Source organism: Nannobrachium achirus, assembly GCF_963921795.1.
Source record: "Nannobrachium achirus genome assembly, chromosome: 10".
NCBI classification, from domain to species: Eukaryota; Metazoa; Chordata; class Actinopteri; order Myctophiformes; family Myctophidae; genus Nannobrachium; species Nannobrachium achirus.
Genome location: NC_137819.1, coordinates 14,732,072 through 14,756,690, shown reverse-complemented (window position 1 = coordinate 14,756,690; position 24,619 = coordinate 14,732,072).

Sequence of the window (24,619 nt, the reverse complement as noted above, 5' to 3'; positions counted from 1 at the left end):
TATGATTATTTTGGGGGGGTCCCCAGTTCAATATGATTATTTGTTTGGGGTCCCCAGTTCAAATATGATTATTTTGGGGGGTCCCCAGTTCAATATGATTATTTTGGGGGGTCCCCAGTTCAATATGATTATTTTGGGGGGTCCCCAGTTCAATATGATTATTTTGTGGGGTTCCCAGTTCAATATGATTATTTGTGGGGTTCCCAGTTCAATATGATTATTTTGTGGGGTCCCCAGTTCAATATGATCATTTTGGGGGGTCCCCAGTTCAATATGATTATTTTGGGGGGTCCCCAGTTCAATATGATTATTTTGTGGGGTTCCCAGTTCAATATGATTATTTTGGGGGGTCCCCAGTTCAATATGATTATTTTGTGGGGTTCCCAGTTCAATATGATTATTTTGTGGGGTTCCCAGTTCAATATGATTATTTTGGGGGGTCCCCAGTTCAATATGATTATTTTGGGGGGTCCCCAGTTCAATATGATTATTTTGGGGGGTTCCCAGTTCAATATGATTATTTTGTGGGGTCCCCAGTTCAATATGATCATTTTGGGGGGTCCCCAGTTCAATATGATTATTTTGGGGGGTCCCCAGTTCAATATGATTATTTTGTGCGGTTCCCAGTTCAATATGATTATTTTGGGGGGTCCCCAGTTCAATATGATTATTTTGGGGGGTTCCCAGTTCAATATGATTATTTTGTGGGGTCCCCAGTTCAATATGATTATTTTGGGGGGTCCCCAGTTCAATATGATTATTTTGGGGGGTTCCCAGTTCAATATGATTATTTTGGGGGGTCCCCAGTTCAATATGATTATTTTGGGGGGTCCCCAGTTCAATATGATTATTTTGGGGGGTTCCCAGTTCAATATGATTATTTTGGGGGGTCCCCAGTTCAAATACGATTATTTTGGGGGGTCCCCAGTTCAATATGATTATTTTGTGGGGTTCCCAGTTCAAATATGATTATTTTGGGGGGTCCCCAGTTCAATATGATTATTTTGTGGGGTTCCCAGTTCAATATGATTATTTTGTGGGGTTCCCAGTTCAATATGATTATTTTGGGGGGTTCCCAGTTCAATATGATTATTTTGTGGGGTTCCCAGTTCAATATGATTATTTTGTGGGGTTCCCAGTTCAATATGATTATTTTGTGGGGTTCCCAGTTCAATATGATTATTTTGGGGGGTTCCCAGTTCAATATGATTATTTTGTGGGGTTCCCAGTTCAATATGATTATTTTGGGGGGTTCCCAGTTCAATATGATTATTTTGGGGGGTTCCCAGTTCAATATGATTATTTTGGGGGGTTCCCAGTTCAATATGATTATTTTGTGGGGTTCCCAGTTCAATATGATTATTTTGGGGGGTCCCCAGTTCAATATGATTATTTTGGGGGGTCCCCAGTTCAATATGATTATTTTGTGGGGTTCCCAGTTCAATATGATTATTTTGGGGGGTTCCCAGTTCAATATGATTACAGAGGGAGAGCAGAAACCAAGACTACAACTTAGGCGTGAAAAAAAACGGGTTACAAAATTGTGGGATAAAAAAATAAAAAAAAAGAAGCTGACAACTTTATTGCTATCTCTAAAAAGAAAAAGTCATTCATAAAAAGCATGCATGCGTGTGTGTGCGTGTGCGTGTGTGTGTGTGTGTGTGTGTGTGTGTGTGTGTGTGTGTGTGTGTGTGTGTGTGTGTGTGCGTGCGTGCGCGCGTGCTTGCGTGGGCGAGTGCGTGCGTGTGCTACCTTTAGCCGTAGATCTCCATGGATTGGCTTTCCGTCAGACAGTTCATTGCAGGTTTTCCGCATCAGGGTCAATATGTTAGACAGGCCTGATGAAGACTGGACAGACAGACAGACAGACAGACAGACAGACAGACAGACAGACAGACAGACAGACAGACAGACAGACAGACAGACATTAGGAGGGAGGCTAGAGAGCAAACATGTTTTGACATACTGGCATCATGTCCATTGGAACTGCAGGTGCATGTATGATTCTTTGGGGAAGGGTAGAAAACCATGCACAAGCAGTGTTATGATTGGTACGACGACATCATTTGCTGCATGTCACTGCATTTCCTGTTTGTCTCTCCCTTCACTGTGACTGGCACACGCGCGCACACACTCTCTCTCTCTCTCTCTCTCTCTCTCTCTCTCTCTCTCTCTCTCTCTCTCTCTCTCTCTCTCTCTCTCTCTCTCTCTCTCTGAGTCTGAGGATTGAATACATTGTAGATCAACTTACCTGAGTAGGGTCTGCTCTGAACTGATCACACTGCAACTCTGCATAGAAGACAGGACAGGAGAGAGTGAGCTGGGCTACGGGCGATGGCCAATGGGGGAGCACTTGGCTCCATTGAGTAGGTGCCAAGGAGAGACGCGCGCACACACGCACACGCACACACACACACACACACACACACACACACACACACACACACACACACACACACACACACACACACACACACACTCACCAGTGCATTGTCCAGTGGCAGCGGAAGTGAAGCTGACTTGTCCTCCTATGTTCATGAATCCTTTCTGGCATTGACAGTAATAGCTCTGAAATGTGTTGAAGCAAAGTGCATGCTCTCCACAGATACCAGGAGTGTCTTTACACTCATCTGCATCTGTACGTTTACATAAAGACACAGAGAAAAGAAGGAAACACAACACAGAAACATAAATAGTGTGAGTGACATTATGCATTGGTGCATCTTTTTCCTTGCCACAGTAAGAAAGACTTCATGACTTCAGGGTTTCCTACACACAGTAAAAAACACAGTGTTAGCATTCACACTGAACTCATTTAAACAGCATGTTTTAATGTAGTGGTTCTCAAACCTTTTCCGCCAAGTACCACCTCAGAAAATATGTGTCTCTCCAAGTACCACCATATACCGGTATGTTAAAATACAGGTGCGTAGACCCACCCCATATATGCACAGTTAGCGCAGGTGGCCAAGTTATTCCTTGAATTCATGGAGATTGTTTAGTTTTTGTTGCATTTCTAAGCCAATAATTTGATGACCGGGTCATCAGACAGATTTATCTATCTGTGAACTTCCCATGCAAACTGATGCTATTTCTAATGTGATTAATCCATTCTCAAATCCTCTATTAACGGCTAGGTGTGATGTCATGCTCATTTCAGCACAGCTGGAGAGCCTATTTCAATCAATTGCTTGGTCAGAAGAACTACCTGTAGTATAATATAAATATTTCACTCTACTTATATATTTTTTCTTCTTTTTGGGAAACTCCTCTGAGTATCACCAGAGAGGTGCCCATGTACCACCAGTGGTACACGTACCATAGTTTGAGAACCACTGTTTTAATGAGTTGATGAAATGCTGCAGTGTTGTTAGGTAGTGAATGAAGGAACTGGACTCACCATGTGCTGTGATGTTGACAGCATTGCTGAACCCTACCAGTCCAGACTGACACCAGAACACTTTACCACTGAGTTTACTGCTGCTGACATCACATGTAAATCTGGTCGTTGGCACTGAGCCAGAATAACACTGTGTCCCCTCCCTGCCTCCTCCCTCAGTGAACCCCATCACTCTCCATCTAGCAGACTCTCCCTCACAGGTCAGTGAAACAGACTCATTGATGAAGTGTTGAGTTGTGTTTGGACTCACTGTGAGAGAAGCTGAAGAATGACCATCTAAAACACAACACAGGGTCAGAGGTCAAACAAAGAGCACTGCTGGTGGACAAAGTAGAGAGGAGAGGAGAGGAGAGGAGAGGAGAGGAGAGGAGAGGAATTCTGGGAGGTCCCCTGTTCAAATGTAATTAATTTGGGCATCATACGATTATTTGTTTGGGGTCCCCAGTTCAAATATGATTATTTTGGGGGGTCCCCAGTTCAATATGATTATTTGTTTGGGGTCCCCAGTTCAAATGTGATTATTTTGGGGGGTCCCCAGTTCAATATGATTATTTTGGGGGGTCCCCAGTTCAATATGATTATTTTGGGGGGTCCCCAGTTCAATATGATTATTTTGTGGGGTTCCCAGTTCAATATGATTATTTGTGGGGTTCCCAGTTCAATATGATTATTTTGTGGGGTCCCCAGTTCAATATGATCATTTTGGGGGGTCCCCAGTTCAATATGATTATTTTGGGGGGTCCCCAGTTCAATATGATTATTTTGTGGGGTCCCCAGTTCAAATATGATTATTTTGGGGGGTCCCCAGTTCAATATGATTATTTGTTTGGGGTCCCCAAATATGATTATTTTGGGGGGTCCCCAGTTCAATATGATTATTTTGGGGGGTCCCCAGTTCAATATGATTATTTTTGGGGGTCCCCAGTTCAATATGATTATTTTGTGGGGTTCCCAGTTCAATATGATTATTTGTGGGGTTCCCAGTTCAATATGATTATTTTGTGGGGTCCCCAGTTCAATATGATTATTTTGGGGGGTCCCCAGTTCAATATGATTATTTTGGGGGGTCCCCAGTTCAATATGATTATTTTGTGGGGTTCCCAGTTCAATATGATTATTTTGGGGGGTCCCCAGTTCAATATGATTATTTTGGGGGGTTCCCAGTTCAATATGATTATTTTGTGGGGTTCCCAGTTCAATATGATTATTTTGGGGGGTCCCCAGTTCAATATGATTATTTGGGGGGGGTCCCCAGTTCAATATGATTATTTTGTGGGGTTCCCAGTTCAATATGATTATTTTGGGGGGTCCCCAGTTCAAATATGATTATTTTGGGGGGGTCCCCAGTTCAATATGATTATTTGTTTGGGGTCCCCAGTTCAAATATGATTATTTTGGGGGGTCCCCAGTTCAATATGATTATTTTGGGGGGGTCCCCAGTTCAATATGATTATTTTGGGGGGTCCCCAGTTCAATATGATTATTTTGTGGGGTTCCCAGTTCAATATGATTATTTGTGGGGTTCCCAGTTCAATATGATTATTTTGTGGGGTCCCCAGTTCAATATGATCATTTTGGGGGGTCCCCAGTTCAATATGATTATTTTGGGGGGTTCCCAGTTCAATATGATTATTTTGTGGGGTTCCCAGTTCAATATGATTATTTTGGGGGGTCCCCAGTTCAATATGATTATTTTGGGGGGTTCCCAGTTCAATATGATTATTTTGGGGGGTTCCCAGTTCAATATGATTATTTTGGGGGGTCCCCAGTTCAATATGATTATTTTGGGGGGTCCCCAGTTCAATATGATTATTTTGGGGGGTTCCCAGTTCAATATGATAATTTTGTGGGGTCCCCAGTTCAATATGATCATTTTGGGGGGTCCCCAGTTCAATATGATTATTTTGGGGGGGTCCCCAGTTCAATATGATTATTTTGTGGGGTTCCCAGTTCAATATGATTATTTTGGGGGGTCCCCAGTTCAATATGATTATTTTGGGGGGTTCCCAGTTCAATATGATTATTTTGTGGGGTCCCCAGTTCAATATGATTATTTTGGGGGGTCCCCAGTTCAATATGATTATTTTGGGGGGTTCCCAGTTCAATATGATTATTTTGGGGGGTCCCCAGTTCAATATGATTATTTTGGGGGGTCCCCAGTTCAATATGATTATTTTGGGGGGTTCCCAGTTCAATATGATTATTTTGGGGGGTCCCCAGTTCAAATACGATTATTTTGGGGGGTCCCCAGTTCAATATGATTATTTTGTGGGGTTCCCAGTTCAAATATGATTATTTTGTGGGGTTCCCAGTTCAATATGATTATTTTGGGGGGTTCCCAGTTCAATATGATTATTTTGGGGGGTTCCCAGTTCAATATGATTATTTTGGGGGGTTCCCAGTTCAATATGATTATTTTGGGGGGTTCCCAGTTCAATATGATTATTTTGGGGGGTTCCCAGTTCAATATGATTATTTTGTGGGGTTCCCAGTTCAATATGATTATTTTGGGGGGTCCCCAGTTCAATATGATTATTTTGGGGGGTCCCCAGTTCAATATGATTATTTTGTGGGGTTCCCAGTTCAATATGATTATTTTGGGGGGTTCCCAGTTCAATATGATTATTTTGGGGGGTCCCCAGTTCAATATGATTATTTTGGGGGGTCCCCAGTTCAATATGATTATTTTGGGGGGTCCCCAGTTCAATATGATTATTTTGGGGGGTCCCCAGTTCAATATGATTATTTTGGGGGGTTCCCAGTTCAATATGATTATTTTGGGGGGTCCCCAGTTCAATATGATTATTTTGGGGGGTCCCCAGTTCAATATGATTATTTTGGGGGGTCCCCAGTTCAATATGATTATTTTGTGGGGTCCCCAGTTCAAATGTGAGGGTCTTAAAAGGTTGGAACCTTTGCTGTAGGACAGTGTTTCCCAAACAATGGGTCGGGGGTCAGTTTAGGGTCACAACGTACACAAATATCATTTCATTAAATGTTTCTTAATGTTTTTCTTTAAATATTACTGTTTTCAGATATTTCTAATAATAAAAGAATCCTATTTCAAGAGTAGAGAAAATAGCCGATACAAGCTCACAACATGTAGCACTGCGACGCGTTGTGAGCTTGTAGATCTGCTATTTTCACTACTAAATAGGGGTTAATTAGGCTACTATGAATGTATTTTTGTACATTTGGGTCTCAGGGAGACATACAGTAAGAGTGTATATTCTGGGTCTGTAGCTGTAAAGTGTGTGAACCTCTGCTGTAGGTTGTTTATAAAACAATCTAGAAGAATTATGAATGATGAATTATGAGTCACACTCACCACCAGAAAACACAAACTGAGGGTCACTGTAGTAAGTGTAATAAACTGGGTCTCCTCTCTCAGCTCTACACTGATATCCTCCTGTGCCTGTAGGATGAATGATGTAGGAACCTTCTACAGTCCCATTGAGGCTACCAGGTAAGAGCTCATACCGGTAGGTCCAGTCTGATGGTGTAGGAACAACCCTGTACCAGTAGAACCTCCATCCTGCAGGTGATTGTTTAACTTCACAGCTCAGAGTCACTGAAGCTCCAGGACTCAACCATCTAGGAGACACACTCAGAACAGGCCAGGGGTTGTCTGTTGGAAAGCACATTTCTCTGGATTAAAACAACATTGTCTGTTATTTAACATGACACATGTCTGTTTGAAGATATTGTTAATTTTTCTCTCCAATTAACAACACATCCTTGACATGTTCTATATAAATGTGATATATTCTGACTTACAGTCTAACACAGTCAATGTAACAGCATCACTCCATCCTGTTGAAGACTGCGGGTCATTTTTTAGACAACCCTGACACCTGTAGTCTCCACTGTGAGACGGATAGACATTGTTGATGGTGAATTCAGCTTGGTTTCCTGGTGTGTCTGCAGATGAGCTGGTTGTGTTCCATTCATAAATCCAGTCAGTGTTTCCTCTCCCCTCGATCTCACACTTCAGAGTGACTCTTTCTTCTTGGAATAACGGAGACCAACTGGGCTGCAGGATCACAACAGACCTGCCCACTGTTTACATGAAGAAATCCATATTAATGACTGAAGAAGCACAATGACTGCAAGTGCTGCAATACAACGCATAGTGAGCTTGTAGATCTGCTATTTCACCATATTTAAAATGAACATTAAGTGGATATTTCATAATGCACTGTTTTAAAATGGTAAGGAGTCAAAAATACCATAATTGTCTTTGAAATGTATTTTAAAAATGCACATAGGATATACTCAAGGAGAGATCAGATACAAAAAAATGACTTAAGTACAGTACTCTAGTAAATATACTTTGTTAGATGAATAGATCAAAGAGAAAGAAGCGCTGCGTGGGTCCGTGAGTAATATACCGGTAATAAGCTGTAAACATGTGCTCTTTGGAGAGGGTATAAATATTAGGACACATATTAGTTCCATTAAAGGTATCAAAAAAGTGCAAAGATGAGTTGGGGAACTTAGAAAGGATCCAAGGCAGCTCTGTTCAGTTCAAAGTAGAAAAAGTTGTATTTTAAATCATGGCAGCAAGATTAGAAATACTTTGTTAGATGGTTTGATTCAAAACAAAACAACTCAAAACAAAACTAAATAAAAGTGTGCATGTATAATAATAACAGGCTGTCTACCAAAACTGGATTAGTCAAGGAAAATATTCAACGAGGCTAGAAATCAGAAAATTAGAAGATCTGCAAGTGACGCCTAACCCTAACCCTAACCCTAACCCTAACCCAAAGTCTCACATCGTCCCTTAGGGTCCACATTCAAGAGCTTGGACATGTTTCATAACTGTGCCCAGCCCACCAGAGCTTGGACATGTTTCAGAGCTGTCCCCAGCCCACCAGAGCTTGGACATGTTTCAGAGCTGTCCCCAGCCCACCAGAGCTTGGACATGTTTCAGAGCTGTCCCCAGCCCACCAGAGCTTGGACATGTTTCAGAGCTGTCCCCAGCCCACCAGAGCTTGGACATGTTTCAGAGCTGTCCCCAGCCCACCAGAGCTTGGACATGTTTCAGAAGCGAGGAGGCTTTTCCGTGCGGGTTTTGACCAAGACTGACGTCACAGCTAGGCTTGCGATGCAGAAGGGAGGCGAAGGGAGACCTTTTGTGTAAAATAAAATAATAAACACTTATTTTATGAAAATTGTTGCTACACTAAAAACACGATTTTCGCTACAACAAATAAAATGATAACAAAGCCTATCGTTACCAAATACAATTATTTTGCAGTGTTTTTTACGAGTTTAATTTATTTTGCATTGTGTTTTACTGAGTTTGTCTTCTTTTTCTGCATAGTACTGTGTTATGAAAATAGTGTTTATTTAAGTATTTATTTATTTTTACGTGTTGCCCCCTACAACAAAACACAGTAGCCCTACTATGCAGAAAAAGAAGACAAACTCAGTAAAACACAATGCAAAATAAATTAAACAGAAATGGTTCCATCTTATAATGAACATTAGTGAAGATAAGGTTAAAACGAGTGAAGTATTCCTTTAACTCATTTCCCGCGATCCCCGTCGAAACCGTTGATTTCCCGCTGTACCACGCTGCGATGCCCGTCGATCCCGGAAATGTAATTAGCTTTAATCATTATGACACGATTAAAAGTATGGTCGCTGATTATAGCCGCTTCGGAGACTTTAGGCCCCTAACTGTATCCGGTCGTATTTCCTGTTTAGACCGGATCTAGGTTTCCATATCTGGTCTGACGTCAAATCATAGCTCCCGGCCCATAGGGTTTCCTTGTAAACAAACGAAGGAGCTGCACGGACATAGAATGGTCTTTTTTCGCGTTTTTTTTAATTTGGTAGCTGTTTGATTCTTAAACAGAGTCTACACGTCTACTAGATGAGTCGCGCACAGATAGTGCACGATGCGTGCGCGTGCCCACGTTAAAAGGTAAGGACAATTTGGCAGCTGCTTACTACAGCTATGTTTAAAATGGCAGCAAAATTGTTAATGCGTGATAATAACCTGACATAAATATATACTGTATCCACCTGTTTCTGTAGCATTATTTGCGGGACACTTCTGGTTAACAGCAGACATACAAGCTCACGTCGCGTCGCAGATGCAACCGTTGTGAACTTGTAGATCACTCTCGGCTGCGGCGTCGGAAGCTGCCTGCACATTCTGCGCAATGCACGATGGGATGTTGGAATGTTGTGGATATAATAATGGAGTTATTAATTATGTGAAAAAGGTGTAAATATTTACTGAGTGAATACATTGAATGAATTAAATTAATCTTCACCTTGACCGTGTCCACAGGAGATACTCAGCACTGAAAGATATTTGATGAGACAACATCAACATAACATCAATATTAGCTCTTTGCCGAAAATAGCCGATCTACAAGCTCAGCGCGAGGCGTTATGAGCTTGTAGATCTGCCATTTTTGGCTAAAGTTCACAGAGTATGGACACTAGGGTTCAAGTGGTTAATATAAAATAGGAGAAAAAAAAACTTTCTATCACTCAAAGATTTGGAGGACCCCCAGTAGTTACTCTGAGGACCCCCTAGGGGTCCCGGACCCCCTAGGGGTCCCGGATACTTTACAGTCTAAAGTATTAACTGAAGTTTTCATAACAGGTTCATTTGGTTCCATTTGTACACTGTCAGAGTTACAGACTTGTATGGGTCAATTTAGACCCCCCTAAAGGAACCCACAGAGTCCCTGTAATCCACTTTGAGAACCACTGGAGTAGACCATATTCACTGGGGTGGCATTTCATTATGGCAAGATGGCTGCCATGTGAATATGGTCTATTAACATGGTTTTGACTGCATCCAAACTCAGCAGCTTAACATTAGCAAAACATGGTTTAAGTATAAGTATATTTCAAATAGTAAAACTCTACTTCAATATATCTAATAATAGTGATATATCAAAGCTCATATTAATAGTCGTAGTAGTAATAATAATATTTATACTCACAAAGGAAAACGCAGGGCAGTACGTGTTCCATTCTGTTGACATGAGCAACTCTGACAAATTCTACTTCCTTGATACACTTAAATAGTAGCTACTGCTGAGAGAGAGAGAGAGAGAGAGAGAGAGAGAGAGAGAGAGAGAGAGAGAGGGAGAGAGGGAGGGAGGGAGAGAGAGAGAGAGAGAGAGAGAGGGAGAGGGAGAGAGAGAGAAAGAAAGAGAGAGAGAGAGAGGGAGGGAGAGAAAGAGAGAGAGAGGGAGGGAGGGAGGGAGGGAGGGGCGGCATGAGAAAGATGTTTTCTTTCTTTTGATGAGCTCATCAAAAAGAAGAAGAATAAAAAAAAACATTTCATTTCTGATCTGCTCTTCCTTCCTCTTTTTTTCAGAAGAGAGACTGCGGTTCTTATTGTTTTCCCAGATTGGGTTTTTTGGTCAAAACAAGATTTTTTTCTACGGATCCTAACTAAAGAAAGGATGATTGTGGATACAAATGTTCTTTTCCGGGTGAAAGAAAATACGATTGTCTGCCTTGGCAGACAGGCAGGCAGGCAGGCAGGCAGCAGGGAGCGAGGGTCTCGAGGAGCGAGAAGTCATGTTGATAAATGATAAATGTCCAGTAAAACAATGTATACACACAAGCTTTAAACTCACAACCACCTGTGTTTCACCATCAGCTTGATAATAGGGTACTAGTAGTATCAGTAGCTAGTTAGTATTAGAAATACTTCAAGATTATGTTCAAGTCTTTAGACTTGAGATGTCTGCTGTAGAGGATACTAAACACAAAACATCTGTTAAGAATAGTTGTCTAATAATGTACATTAAACAGCATGAGTGTAAACAGACTATGAACATAAATGAACCAGTACAGTGTAAGCTGCTATATTGAGTCACTGTGCACCAGGAAACAGGCTGTGTGTCAAACCACACTCACACATACGTACATCCTGCAGCTTCACTGTGTGTGTGTGTGTGTGTGTGTGTGTGTGTGTGTGTGTGTGTGTGTGTGTGTGTGTGTGTGCGTGCGTGCGTGCGTGCGTGCGTGCGTGCGTGCGTGTGTAGCTCGTTAGCTCTCTGATCATGTTGAAATCCCCCTCTGCCCCGGCCTTACCACAGAAGCGAACCATTCACTCCGCTCAGGCCTGCTCGCTCAGCAGCTAGGAAACCTCCACCCACCTTGCTACAGCGCCACCCTTTGGCCAATGATTGTGAATTTTATTCCCCTGCAGGTTTTTATGACCCTCTACCATCCTGCAGCGTTTCATAAAAAGCCTGGATCAGTGGCAGAAAAACACAATTTCAACAGTTCATATGATTCCAAATGGTGGGAGATCTAAAGGTCAGAGGTCAAAAGTGTTACATAGACACTTTTAGTAGATCCTCCATTGACAGAGTCACTGAATAGAAATATCTCTGTATTTGGCCGGATGAAAAACGTACATTTAAATATCACATCTACGATCTTGCCACCAAACTCAGACAGAAAATTGGTTTTCTGTATAGAAACAAAGTCAGCTTTCCAATGATCTGCAGGAAAAGGATTGTAGAATATATGCCTAATAATGACTGTAATAGATTATGGGGATGTAATTTATAGAAATGCTGCCCCTACCACCCTTTTACCCTTTACCCTCGGCACTTAATTACTGGTAAAAGCTGCAGCACTCACCGTTGTACCCTTCACAAGAGAGTAGGTTGGCCTAATCTTTCCCTTAACAAGACACTGGTAGGGGAAAGCGGGGTAAACTGAGACACCGGGTAAACTGAGACACCCCCTGTATCTTGACAATGGATTTGTGGTCATGTGACCATTATATTTTCAAGACCCTTGAATTTCCCACTTGCCATGAAGAGAGAGACCTGATAGTGCTGTAGAAAACATGCTTTTTTCACAAAAATTAGTTTTTTGCATGTAAAAGTAAAATTTCTTGCTGTCAACATACAGTAATCAGCTGTTGTGTCAAAGCAAATTGTTGCAGGGAGAAAATGTTATATCATACATGTTGATGAACTACTAACTTATAAATCCAAGTGATGGATGCTAGCTGAAGATTACCCTGAATTGATGAAAGATATCCCTTTTCCCAAAATGTGGCTGTGGGGTAAAGTGAGACAATTGCTTCGGGGTAGACACTATCTCACATTATCCCAACATGATAGACATGGAGAAAGCTGTAAAAACCTGATTAAAGGGTGTACCAAACTTTTCTCAGTTGATTCTTATGTATTTTTCCCTGTAGAATCCATTTCTGATATATATTTGTATGTATTGTGCATAATTAATTAGATAATTAGCATATTTGACTAAATTTGACAAAATATGCTAATTATCTCATTAGTTATGCAAAATACAACGATATACTTTGCAGAAATGCATTCCACAGGAAAAATGACATAAGGATCAACTGGAGAAAGTTTGGTAAACCCTTCTATCAATTATTTATAGGGTTTTTTTTGTTTTTTGTTTTCACATTATTTGACACATGGGTGGAAATGACAGGACAAACCCTATTAAAAGAATGTCTGCTATGTACATTTTTGTATTGTGCATATTTAACCTGGTTAACCAGGTTTTTGTGTTTTTATAGTAGTTTTAAAGTGAAAAAAAGTGAGTGGATCACTTTACCCCTTGATTTCTCTGGTCTGTCTCAGTTTACCCGGTGCTGGGGTAAACTGAGACACAAGACCACTTTTTTTAAAACAATCATATTTTCTCTGCCTTTTGTCTTGAATATGTTCTGATAACTTCCATTGTTAGGAAACATCCCAAATTACTGGGAAATGTGTACATTTTTACTGATATATCTTTTAGTTCGCCTAGAGGGGAGCAAATGTACCAGTTTATTTTTAGCTATTGACAGGAAGTTACCACCCTATATCACGTTACTGCTAGATAAAAAAAAAAGGCTTTCACTTGAGCTTTCACTTTTAACCTACTAATTCTCTATGATGTTTTATTTTATTTCTTGTTGTTGTTTTATATTTGTATGTCTTAATTGTTGATCTTGGCTTGTCACTCTTGCCACTCAAATCTTTGAGTAGCAGCAGCGCTATAGAGAGAGATTTCTCTCTCTATAGCGTGCAATGAGGGCCTCTGCAACTCTTTTTCCTGGGCTGAATCAGGGGCCCAGCACGTCCCTGCTTGACAGCAACTAAGTTGAACAACACACAATTCAAGCAGTGTGTGCTCAAACATGTGGTGAGCGGCCTGGACCGGAGCGCTTCGGAGCGGCTGGCGGTCCTCACTCTGAGTTGTGCTCCTATCTTTTCATATATGCTCGCTCCCCGCTGCATAGTGCATGTGCTTTTGCATGCATGCATCAGTGTGCAGGGACGGATTATCCCTGCGAGGGCCTTGGGGCCGTTACTTTTTTATGGCACCCCCAACCCCCTGCCGTAACCCCCTCTCCCTCCCGATGCTTGGATTTTAAGCCATGATGATCATGTGGGGGTCAAGAAAGCACCTGTAGATAACAGAGGAGGGCCCTGGCCCCGGCAGCCCTGTGGCTTATACAGCCCTGTCAGTGTGCATGAATGCATTAGTGTGCATGTGCAGTGATGCAGGGATTGAACCCAGGACTCCCACTCGCCATTCCAACGCACAAACCAATAGGGCTGAGCCCGATTGGCAGGGCTGTTGTGTTCATGGCTGTACTATGGGGTCTAAACATGCATTTGCACCATGTGAAGTAAAAATGAAAATAAATATTGGTTTGACCTTGTATAATTGCTGGAGTTACCACAATGAGAAGGCATGACACTCTTATTTCCTCATCCATTGTGCAAAGCACACATTAACTAATTATACTGGGGACCCCCTGGAACCCCGCCAAGGGTCCTTGGACCCCACTTTGAGAAGCAGTGCAGATGAACATCACCACATTCTGTCACTTCATGAATATTAAGTAAGTGCTTGTGCACACTGTGCATTATGTGTAAGTAGGCTATATACTGTATATGTGTGTGCATAATGTGCGTGTGTGCGTGCGTGTGTGTGTGTGCAGTCCTAATATGCCAGCATGTAAATATTGCGGTAGGCGTGCTATGTGCGTAGACAAGACATGTTCCTTATATCTACTGTAAATGGTTTACTTCCCTTTACTGAACGCACATTTTGGTCCAAATATGGTTCTTCCTGTGCCAGCTCACAGAGTGCTATAGAAGGGTGTGGTGGTGTGAGGCTGGAAATGACACTTGGTGGTGTTCCATTTAGCATGTGAGCTGTACTCGCTTCATAATCTAAGCCTTTCTAAGGGATAAATAAGTCTCTGCCTTTAGTTAATGTCAATAGAACTTTTGAGGACTCTGTAATTGACATGAATAACTGCAACTTTTGACAAGGTGACAAGAAATGAGAAGTGGTGACAGAAGAAATATATTAACCCATTCATTTAGCATAATGAAAAAAGAAACATCACAAGGATGCAACTGGGACATATCATAAGTGATGTAGCCTGGGGTCGACGGGTGTTTCGGGTCTCGCAACATCATACACCCTCGCCCAGGTGACCCAGCCGGGGTTGATCAAATCCCGACTTACGTCCCAGTAGCTATCCACGATCAGTCCTATTAAGGAAAGACCAGGGTCACTCAATGTGCTGCACCGGAACTACTCTGCCGGGATTGGGGTCCTATTTGATATTATCTGTAATGATAAAAAAAATACATGATTAAGTATTGAAAGTAAACATAAATGCTGTGACGGCCATATGGCCCTTGTGCATGTAGCTCACTAATCTGTCTGTCAGTGTGCTGGAATGTGGTTGGAGATCAAGTGGTGGCAATCAAGGATTGCAGGCAGCTTTGCAGGGCCTCCAATCACTATAAAAGAGCTACCTTTCCCAGTGTTTCTTTCTTATCCACCTGGGCCACACCCAAGCATGGCCACACATGAGCATAGATTGTGTTGGAGACGTTTGCTTCATCTTCTTGAATTCATTGTTCTATCTAATAAAAGCATACATGTTTGTGTTTATCCCTCGTCTGATCCAGCTGTAGATGGGCACTGTGCGACAACATCGCAAAGGCCTAGGAGTATGGTTTTCATATCATAAACATGAACTTTAGCTTGCATATAACCCACATGTGTCTGTTTACATCTGAGCTGGATTCTGGAACATGGCTGGTAACAGCTGCAACAAGTAGCTCATAATGACAAGCTGAAGTGTTGACTCAATTTCAAAATAAGAGCCTCGTGTCATATGATTAGTCAACTGTGTTTATTTCTAAGTCTACTTGCAGGAAGTACAATGGACTAAATTAGAATTATATGACATTAGTAACTGACAGCTTGCCTGGCATTGCTCAGACCACCACCAGGGGGTGGTGTTGCAGGCTGCAACCTAGGTTAGGGGACCTAACTTGGCCAGCAGCCTAGGAAAGGACCCTTTCTGCGCATTGTAAAAATTAATACAAAATAAATTGGCTATTAAATCCAAGGGCCCCCATTGGCTCAGGGCCCTGTGCACACCTTGCACAAGCCAGGATCCATGCCTGGTTTCCCTTATTAGTTGTGGTCTGGGAGCCAGGCCATAACAATGCTGGTAATGATTAAGTATTAAAGAAAAATCTGACAGACTTCTCTCTCTCTCTCTCTCTCTCTCTCTTTCTCTCTCTCTCTCTCTCTCTCTCTCTCTCTCTTTCTAGTCAGGGAATATTATCAGAATACCTGTCAAAGCTGGGAATAAATTCCTTACCAAACAATTTCTTCACCAATGTGTGATTCTGCTACGGTACTACTTGTTAAACAGGTCTAGGAAAACAAGCTCAAAAGAAGCCCCCTGAGGACTATTACATCAGTTTTTTATTAAATAATCTTTAACACAAGACCAAATAAGCAACTACGCTTACTGTATATTGAACTGTGAATTAAATGTGAATGAAAATGATGCGCTAATGATTTGTTGTCAATGGATGCTTTCAAATTGTGAAAAGTGAATGACGGAGTTGTCTCATTTAAAAGGTTACGTGATGAATTTAATGAATCTAATGAGTCAACCCGATCGCGTATGAGTTGGTTGTGTCTGAACACAATGTCTGTGTTCGATCAATTCTTAAAGGAAGTGGAAATATGGAAACATTTGCAAAAAGCCCAGTTGACTGTGGACTGCGACAGTACTGTAAAAAAAATCTAAATCAGCGGCATCGTCAGTTAGGGCCTACTGCAGCCAGACCTGGGTCTTCTAGCACAGTGGTTCTCAACCTTTTCACAATGAAGGGAGAGATAGAGGGGAGTTTTCCCAAATGCACATTGCCTTGTGGGGTAGGAATGAAGTAACAAATGTCTTGTTTGCATCTATCTAAATTTAAACATAAATAAACAAGTTTAAAACATTTAAAGAGAGAAGATGGCTATCTAACTGTGAATACATATAGTATTAATCTGTTGTTTCCCGTTTAAATGATCATCTAGAAACTTTAAGGCTCTGTCAACTTTAGAATTCAGAAAGAAATCAACAGAGAGAAATATGCTTGCTCAACTCTCTTGCTCACTAAAAAAAAGTGCCTCCCCCTGGCTGAATAGCAGGATAATAGAACACTACACATTTAAATAAGATACAATATAGCCAGGGGGCGCGGCTGAGAAAATCTGGGGGAGTGGCTGGGAAGGTACCTATAGCCACTAATAGGGAAAGAGAGGCGCCTTTTTGAAGCTCCTGCCAGAATGAACGGTAACCCACTGTAAATAATAACTACATCGGAATTTGTTACTGGTTATTTTTACATTTCCTGAAAATACGTTTCTTTTGACAGCAATCATTATGTAGCTACAGTATACTGACAGCTATCTCTTTACTTCAAAGAACCAGCTTGTTATTTTGTGTAAGACGTTGACTAAACAGAAATTATTAATATCTCAGATCTCAGTGTTTATATCGGCCACAAAACATAAATGATATACAAGTACATACACTTTGTTTGATAAAGAAAGCGTACATTGAATATATTCATCCTCAATTCATAGTTTAAACATTTAAAATTATAAACATCATCATCATTATTATGTTCCACTTTAAATGTGTACACCAGTTCCATGGAAGTACTATTTACATAATTAAGCTTATCTACATCTTGTTTAGCAAGTAATGTCACATTTTTCCGTGGTTTTGTTCCAAATTTAATTCTGGGGAGCACTATCCTAACAGTCGCCATTAAAAACAAAAAATTGTAGGATAACTAATATGGCAAAAGGCTTGTGTTGTTGTGCCAAAGCAGAAGACACAAATAAACAAAAATGTACATATTTATCCACACAAGACTGAATTCAGTGGTTCCTGGAATAGAAGGAAGGTACAAGTCAGAACACATCAGTGCAATCAAGTCCAAGTCCATGAGGGATACTTTTGGTGGTTCATGCATCAAAGAAGAGTTGTGAAATCCTGCTGATTAGATAACAGTATATCTTCTAGTCAGACAACATTAGGATCCTCAACAGTAGAAGCTTCTATAAATAACAAATCAAAGTTTGTCCAAGCCCAGATGGTGATAAAGGGTGGGGTCGAGTTGATGAAGCGCGGCGATCATCTTCGAAGACGCTTTGTTCCCTTTAAACTGCACCGTGTCGAACAGTAGCCTGGCTTTCTCCTGGCTGTATTCCTTCGATTTGATCGAGTTCATCTCTTCAACGTTGACAATCTTCTCTTCCAGGAGTTTGTCCAGCAGACCGTTGAGCACGGCCTCCGACACTCGCACCACAAAGTTCGAACGCATGGACAGCAGCGTCGACGCTTCCCAGGACGTTGTCGGCTCTGTCGACACCACGTTGGGCTGACTCGGGCCGGGGCCTGGACGGTATTCTGGAGGAAAGATAGGATGTACAGTGCAATATTAAACTGTCTGACTGACAGGGACTTGAGACTGTTAGATTTGCAGGCCCATTTGAACAAAGACAGTAAAGCACTATTATGTAATACTCAGTCCCCTACCCCAAAAGAAAGGAAATGGATCATAACCAAAAAAACAAAAACAAAAATCAACTATCAAAAAATGTATTAACTTATGTATATGTGTGTAGGCCAGTTTACTGTATATGGAGATATGCTGTGAGAGCCCAAACATGCTTACTCAGTTATTCGTTAAGTGAAAGTCCTATGATGTCTATGACATCTGATGTCATACCCTTTTATGCCCATATATGGAGATCCCCATATCTGTCCACACAGATATGGGCTGTCTTGGCCATCTGTCATGGCCATCTGTCTTGGCCATATATGGATTATGTTAGTGTGGTATGTGGCCGATGTGGTCTCCATATATGGGCATTCCCATACAAAGTCCTGTTAGATATGGGCTTAATATTGATGACATCAGGGATTCTGTTAGTGTGACATCACAGTTCTGTTAGTGGTTCCCCTGACATCAATATTACATGTTTGATTCATGTACAGTATAAATGGTCATATTCTGACAGCAACATATATATATACTGTATGTATATATATATATATATATATATATATATATATATATATATATATGCACAATTTATCCAAAGGCCAAGACAGTTATGATGGAGAAGATACAATTTAACGATAATTTAATTAAACAGAATAACTCTCCCTTTACCTTCCAGCTTAATGTTTCCCTTCCAGACCTCGTTGTTCTGAGGGCCCAGTAACTTCAAGGAGACGGACTCTTGTTTGAGACCCACGTTCACCTCAAATGTTGGATGGAAATTTGGTCCATAGTTCAGACGATACGTCCCAGCCTGTAAAGAGATGAATGTTAAATACATTTGGTAGAACTATCGAACCAGTTAGTGTATTGTATTAATTTAGTAGTGCTAGAGGTGGTTGTCATTGCAACTATTAATAATACTAGTATGTATTTGGTGGTAGCAGTCATAGTATAGCAGTAGCAGTAATATCGGTAGTAGTAGTAAATTAACATTATCATGTTTCCTGACTCATTCTGTCTGTTTTAACATACAATAAACCTTGCAATAGTAGAGTCTTAATGTGTGTTACCTCGGGTTGTACTTCATGTGAAGTAGGCCTACATTGCAGGCGGTAGTCTTGGTATGGAGTCAGAGCACAGTCGGAGGGGGTTTCGATGTGTTCATCCTTGTTATGCTTTGCCAGCACCTAAAATGACACCAACAGAACTTGTGACCAGATGGTTCAATCCTAATTCCTGGGACCGTTGTTACTGTCAGTACCAGGATATTTTGAGTATCTTTCAACCTTAGTCCAGAGAGCCCATCTGAAACAGGGTTATAACTGGTCTAAAAGTGAAAGTTTTTTAGACAACTATACTTACTGTAGATTAGACGTTGAAACGTCGTTTCAACTGCTATATACGCTTTAAAAACAACTAATCCCGCAACACCATTTTAGACAAGCTGTTTAGATGTGGGATGCTATGAACTTTGGTCTTACATTGGTTGTTGAAATGTGTCCAGATCTACAGCCTATCCTCTGCAGTTGTATTTTCAAAAAGACAATCCATTTCATATTTTGGTACAATATCTCTAAGGTGTTTGAAACTTTCTGAGATGCTAGCTACTGTACTGTACTTAACAGATCATTTTACCTCTTCGGTAGCCAAATTAGTTGGCAACAATAACACACTCAGTTTCCGTATCTGACATCTGGGTGGTCGAAGGAGCACCAGGACTTGACCATATGTTGGTATTATGTAGTTGTAAATCTTCCACAGGAGCCCAAACAGAGACAGTTGGGTCACATTTACAATCACGTGCGTCTTGGTCACTTCCTGTGGTTCCAGGAAGTTCACTCCCTCCTTTGTGATGTGGGCCACAGACAGGTCATGACCTATGGAAGGTTTTTAAGACATCATGGATTCCATTTCATAGTAAACAAAACCTCACACGAAATGTGCAGCTCTCTCTTTAACAACATGCCTAAACCATCTCAGTGCAACATGGAAACCTATCCAGGAGTCTGCTGTCAGGTACAACATCCTTCCTTAGATTTCAGCTTAAAGGACAACTCCGCCCTAAATCACTTCTAGGCTCATTTTCCTACTTATATTGATCCAAAAAGACTGTCCATGGGGTCTATTAGGCAGAAATTCCCCTGTTGTCCAGTTTCGCCTTCAGAACGCAGCAGCTGTCATAGCTTAGAGTAGATCCTATAAGCCTATCACTTTTACACTATTTGTTGTGTTCAAAAGTGATTTTCTTTTTCATGAATGTGTTACTAGTTGTCATTACAAACACATCCATGCCTTGGTTGTCTAACACAAGCCACAATCTCATAAATAAATGTTTTGGGGTGAGCATTCGGCACAAGTGCCAATCAAAGTGACTGCACCGGCCAATCACAGGGCATCTTTTCCGGGACTTGGCAAAACACATAAAAGCATAACATCTGTTTAGCAGAGTGTGATGGCTTGTGTGGGGCAACGGTGACATGGACGTGTTTGTAATGACAACTAGTACTACATTCATGAAAAATAAAAACACTTTTGACCACAACAAATAGTGTAAAAGTGATAGGCTTATAGGCTCCACTCTATGCTGTGAGAGCTGCTGGGTTCTGCTGGGGAAACTGGACAACAGGGGCTTTTCTGCCTAATAGACCTCCTGGACAGTCTTTTTGGATCAATATAAGTAGGAAAATGAGCCCAGAAGTGATTTAGGGCGTAGTTGTCCTTTAACACATGAAGTGCCTAAGACGTCACCAGGCGTCTTAACATTTACCCCAGTGCCAGTGGAGCGCCACGGCCCCGCTAAAGCCTCTATCAGAGTCCAGGGTGAAGAGCTATTCACTTCACCGCGTTGTAGTTTCTTAGCTATCACCTAGGATTTGTTATGTATTTTTAGGTGATAGCTAGAAAACTACACCGTGAATAGCTCTTCACCTTGGACTCTGATAGAGGCTTTAGACGCTCACACACGTCTTACCTGGTTACCATGGTAACCGATACCTGCGGCACTGCGGCAGCCGCTATAGTGAGCCAAAAAAAACTCCATATCCCATGATGCTTGCGAAAGCCGCTGCTGCCGACTTCCCTTTTCCTCAACCATTCTATCTGGCTGCAGTAAAAACCTGGAACCTTCTACTTCCCAGGCTGTCTCTAATTGTTAAATGTTTGGACGACGCTAGGAGCAGTGCCTCACCGGGTGTGGTGTCACAGTGTGGCAGGCGTAGCTGGCAGATAGACTGCTGAGGACACTGGATGTCAAACAGGGGCCCCGCAGGAGTCCCTCCAGTTGACGGGAGCCATCTGTCCTCCCACTGAACGCTCCTGTAGAGGACTTCTGCTTCCCCTGTCGTTCCAAAAACCAACCCTGTCACACTGCAGTGGAACAGCCCCACCCTGGGCAACTTGAAGCTGTCACACAAAACAAACATTTGCAAGTGATGTGTGTGATGTTATTTGGGTAAATGGATACCAATTTCAGCCAATCAGGACTCAGGTTCATCAATCAGAGGAACGGATATGGATATGCTTTTCTCGGGGGCGGGGCAACACGTTAGACCGTGCTGTCTTTCCCCTGCATTCACTTCCTTGTTTACGCAGCACTGCTGCTAGTGCAGGAACGCTATCAAGTTTAATGGAGACCCATATGCATTTGGGTCTCCATCCGGAATCAATGGGGGTACATTTATTATAATATAATTACTGGCCAAAAACTAAATATTATTGAACTCAAGTCTCCATGGAATGAGTAATCGATAGAAAAAAAGTCATTTTGGGGGTGAACTACTCCTTTAAGTACAGTACTTACGTAAATGTACTTACGGTAGTTACTTTACACCACTCGCTGTATAGGAAGGTACCAAAGGAGCTGTTCAAGATGAGTTACAGTACCTGTATTCAATGACTGTCACTTCTGCTGTCTGTTCTGTGTTCATGATGGGTGTAAAACGGGTCTGAAAGACAGAGCACAATAACAGAAAAACAATCAGCAACTGTCCTGATGTTGAGGCTGTGATTGTTGTGTTGTAGAGGAGCTAGTTTTACTCACAATGTCCCTGATTGAACGATCAACCTTAACAGAGAGTCTAGAAAGACACACGCACGGACGCACAAATACAAAGAGGTAAATAAATATACAAACATTAAACAGTACAGTAGATGCAGTAGGGCAGGGGTCTTCAACGTTTTCAGGCCAAGGACCCCTTAGTTGAGAGAGAGAGATGAAGCAGGGACCCCCACTACCTGTTCATAGATTCCATATAGTTTCATTGTTTGACAGCACGATCATCAGTGTATTTTGGATTCATGTCAATTTGTGTTCTCAGATATTTAACCACTTGAACCGTCAATTCTTAATAAACTTGACCTTTCACTCTGTACTTAGTCTGCTCTTTTTCCCCTCTCACTAACCCTAACCCTAACCTCTTTGCCAAAAATAGCCGATCTACAAGCTCACAGCGCCTCGCAGCGCGAGGCGTTGTGAGCTGTAGATCGGCTATTTTTGGTTAAAGTTCTCAGAATATGGACGCTAGGGTTCAAGTGGTTAATATAAAAAAAGGGAGAAAGAGTTTCTATAACTCAAAGATTTGGAGGGCCCCTGTAGTAACTCTGGGGACCCCCTAGGGGTCCCGGACCCCCTGTTGAAGACCCCTGCAGTAGGGTAAAAGACATTGCGCTCAAAGAAACACCATCAATGATGAACAAAATATACAACATACGATACAACACTATGAGATGCATGTAAAGGAAATACAAGAGAATAACAGACATGAAGATGTTTTTACTCACAGTGGAATAAGTCCTGCTGGTTCTAACTCTCCTTCTCTCTGGGTTTTCTGCTTGGCCGCTCCTCTCCTCCACCTCCTGACAACACCACAGACAGTTAAAAAAAATAAAACCCAGTTTGAAGTGAGTGGTGCATTTGAGCAATTCATTCCATTAAAGGAGTAGTTCACCCCCAAAATGACTTTTTTTCTATTGATTAGTCACGCCATGGAGAGTAGAGTTCAATAATATTTTTTGGTTTTTGTCACATTCCTAAGACAAACATTTTATTTGAGTAAATTTACCCCCATTCGTTTCGGATGGGGACCCGTTTCGAAACGGGTCCCCATCCGAAACGAATGGGGGTACATTTATTCTTATCACATTTTTGTCTTAGAAATGCGACAAAAAACTAAAAAAATATTATTGAACTCTAGTCTCCATGGCGTGACTAATCAATAGAAAAAAGTCATTTTGGGGGTGAACTACTCCTTTAAGGCTATACAGTATATATACGGTATATATATATAAATTCTTATGTTGTCCATTAATTTCTAGTCGCCATGCATTCGTGATGCTTTCTCAACTTGCTTGTCCAAGATCAGAGCTGAAGTGTTTGGTCTACATTTTAGTACTTCATTGAGATTTGAGCCACTTCTAAAGTGCACTGCCAACCTCAGTCAACCTTGGGAGAGCAACGGACCGACCTCAAACTTCCTTCTATGCATGAGGAGTCCAAGCCGCTTCTTGTCACCTGACAGGGGGGAGTTTCCCTGGCTGGATGGTGCGTGGGAAAGGAACACATTATTCCAACCAGTTCCTTTCCAACTCCATCAGGCGCCCCGGCTGGCCAGGGGAGGCAGTATGGAGACCAGGATTACAGCAGAACATGCAAACTTCACATAGAAAGGCTCTTTTGCCAACCACCTAGGGTGTGGGCACTGATGTTTAGGGATGGGTATCGTTCACCTTTGATACCTTTTTCGATACCTGGGAATCGATACGATACCCTTTTCGATACCATTTTCGATACTTTTTATTTATTATTATTATAATTATTATTTGCCTTTTTCATGTCAAGTAGGCCTAGTAGTAGAGTAGTTGATGTGACTACTATTACTGTTATGGCTGCTATTGTATAATTAATTCTATTGTTTGTCTACAATAGAATATACACATACCGCACAGCGCACATGAACACGCAGCATTCCACAGTAACGAGTGTAGCCTACTACAGCAGTCATTAAACTCTCAGTAGCCCAACTGTTACAGATGCGACCGAGGGGTGCATTCAAGAGTATCGAAACGAGGTATCGTTCGTTTTTATGTGAACCGATACTCGATAGTATCGATGTCATGCGACCGATACCATTAAAAGTATCGCAGACGATACCCATCCCTACTGATGATATAGAGGAGAGAAATCGCCCCCAGCGCCCACAGTGTCCCCAGCGGGAATCAAACCCAGGACCTTCTAGCTGTGGAGCCACCGTGCCTCCACTATATGGATTATTGGATGGATTATAATTAGCACAAGATTTTAAACTTTGTATATCAGTGAAAATATAACTTAATTGGCAGTGCTGAGGAGCAAGGCGAT